Genomic DNA, 3,026 nt, shown 5'->3' on the forward strand with positions numbered 1-3,026 from the left:
GGCGTGCGTACCAAAACGCAAGCCGCGAATATTAGGTTAGCCTGTAAGCCAACTGTTCATCACCGTATACAAAAACCTTTTTCAGAGTGTACAATGAAAACTCAAAAAAAAAAAATTGCATCAGTTGTTAACGAAACACCTAACCAAGAGTTAATGGTAGCGGCAAGCGTAAGTCTTTACAAAGCTGGAAAAAGAAATGCTTCACAGGTTGTTTCAAAATTGTTTGAAGAAAGTTCGACTGCTTCGAAAATGCTTAAGTCTGTAAGCTCTGAACAAAAAACCCCAATTCCGTATACACCTGAGGAAGCTTTATCTCTTTATATAGATGGCGGATACTCAAAAAGGTCGTACAAAATAATGCAATATGGTGCCAAAGAACGAAACTGCAATATTTATCCAAGCTACGATATTTTACTTAAGGCTAAAACAGAGTGTTACCCCAGTGGCATACACGTAACTGAACTTTCAGCGGAAGTTGCCCTGCAAAGTGTTGTAGACCATACTGTTGCACGTATAGTACAAGGATTTTCCAAATCTTTTGAAGGTGTTTTGACTGCAGCCAATATTAATGACAGCATAAAAGCAATATTTAAATGGGGCTGTGACGGCAGCAGTGGTCACTCCACTTACCGTCAACGTTTTAGTGCTTCTGATTGTGAAATAACTGATGAGTATTTATTTTCTGTATGTATTGTGCCTTTACAAATTAAAAAAGGAGACGCTGTTCTATGGCAAAATAACAGGCCTTCTTCAACTCGGTTCTGCAGACCCATTAAAATAATTTTTGAAAAAGAGTCAGCGGAGTTAGTTAAGGTTGAGATAGATAATATTAAAAGGCAAATTGTAAGCATTGTTCCGACAAAGTTGAGTTTTTTCGAAGTAGTACATGAATTCCATTTAACAATGATTGATGGGAAAGTTTTTAACACTTTAGCGGGCTCATCATCGCAGGCCTGTGGAATTTGTGGAGCAACACCAAAATTCATGAATAATCTAAATAATGTTCAATTGAGACAACCACAGGAGCACTTGTATGAGTACGGATTGTCAACACTCCATGCTTGGATACGGTGCTTTGAGTGTATAATTCATATCGCCTATAGAATACCCATACAAAATTGGCAAATTCGTGGAGAACATAAAGAAATCGCTCAGCAAACCAAAAGAAAGATTCAACTTGAGCTAAAAGAAAAAATGGGTATATTGGTGGACATTCCCACGAAAGGATCAGGCAATACAAACACTGGGAATACTGCAAGAATATTTTTCCAGCATCCAATTTTAGCCTCTACAGTAACTGGCGTAAAAGTAGAACTTATAAAAAGGTTTGGTATAATTTTGCGTACTATGGCATGTGGGTATGCAGTTAACATAGAGGCTTTTCGCATATATGCTTGGAATACAGCAGAATTATTTGTTTCCGAATATCCTTGGTTTTATATGCCTCCATCTGTACATAAAATATTAATACACGGAGCAGATATTATTGAAAAAGTTTCGCTACCAATAGGAATGATGTCAGAAGAGACACTTGAGGCAAGAAATAAAGATTTTCGCAGTTATAGACGGAACCATACGCGAAAAAACTCAAGGTTGAATACAATGGAAGACTTAATACACACTCTTTTAGTTTCTTCAGATCCTATTATTACATCTAAGTCTAAAAGCACCTCCAAGTACTCCAAAAATCACATTGAAATAGATGATGAGGTCAAAAACCTTCTTTTACATATAAATGATCTACCTGACGGCAGTAATTCTGAGAGCTCCGACTCTGAATAGTTTTTTTTTTTCTAATAAAACATAAAAACATATAAATAAATAATTAACACATATTTTTAGAATAAAGTAATGCATTTTTTCATTGTATTTAAGAAGCTATTAAGAAAGCGCCGCTAGATTGACCATTTCTCCCACTGTGTGCCGCCAAGAATAGGTTTGTTCGTCGAAAATCCAGCAAGAATTATTCAACACTCAAAATATCAGAGAGTAAGAAAAAATTCTCTCAAATTCTCTCTCATGTTGAGAAACTTGCAAATTTCTGCACGAACGCAAATTTGCAGGAATTTGCAAGTTTCGCTGCCAGCTGGCGTCCACGGTTGCATTTCAAACATAAAAAAATTTTATAGAATTTTTAAAATTCTTTTGGATGGCCAAAAACAGGATATACATGTATATTTCTTGTTGTTCTGACTTTCTTTAACATACATTTCAATTTCTTCATCGTACTAGCTGTCGGGTTTCTTAAATCGACTCTGGTTGCAATTGCATTCCGATTGCGAATACCATTTTTTTCAGCCGAATTAAGTTCAAATCATTGGAATTAACTAAGGTAATTATATCAACAATTATTTACTTCCTTTTTTCATAAAAAAATCGCTCGTGTTTATAAATTTTTAAATTTAACGAACTAATTTATTCAAATTATTGTAGACAAAAATGCAACCATGCGCCACAACCACATGTTTTTCGTGTTTGCAAATTCTTGCTGGCAAAATTTTTTCCAGCAAGAATTTGCAACTTCTCTCCAAGAGAACTGTCACTTTGCTCTCACAATTTTTGAGTGTTGGATAATTTTTTGGTCTGCACGAACGCGATTTGGGCAAAAATCATGATAATTCGTACAAATTCGTACAAATTTTTTGCTCGACGAACAAACCTAATGTTGTAAGAGAAATACTGGAATTTGCTCATTGTGCATTCCTACCAAAATATCAATATTTATATTATGTCCACACGGCAATGAAAACAAGTTGTTTTCAGGAGATGTTTTCAATATTAAACATAACCGTCCAAACGGCATTCGTCGTGTTTACTAACGCGTTTTCGTTGACATTTCTCTATTGCTCCAAGTGAAATAAAGCCTCCCAGAGCTCCAAAAGAAAAGCTTCGCTTTGTGCGCACCAAGCAGTTCGCTTTTTATAAATATTTCTTTTTTTCTTCTCCATCCAGATTTTTTCTTATTATTGTTCTTATTCTTTTTTTCAACTAGTGACGGCAAACCGTCGATTTTGTTTTGACAAAAA

This window comes from Rhagoletis pomonella, unplaced genomic scaffold (genome assembly GCF_013731165.1).
Source record: "Rhagoletis pomonella isolate Grant_MI unplaced genomic scaffold, Rhpom_1.0 Rhpom_scaffold_00002, whole genome shotgun sequence".
NCBI classification, from domain to species: domain Eukaryota; kingdom Metazoa; phylum Arthropoda; class Insecta; order Diptera; family Tephritidae; genus Rhagoletis; species Rhagoletis pomonella.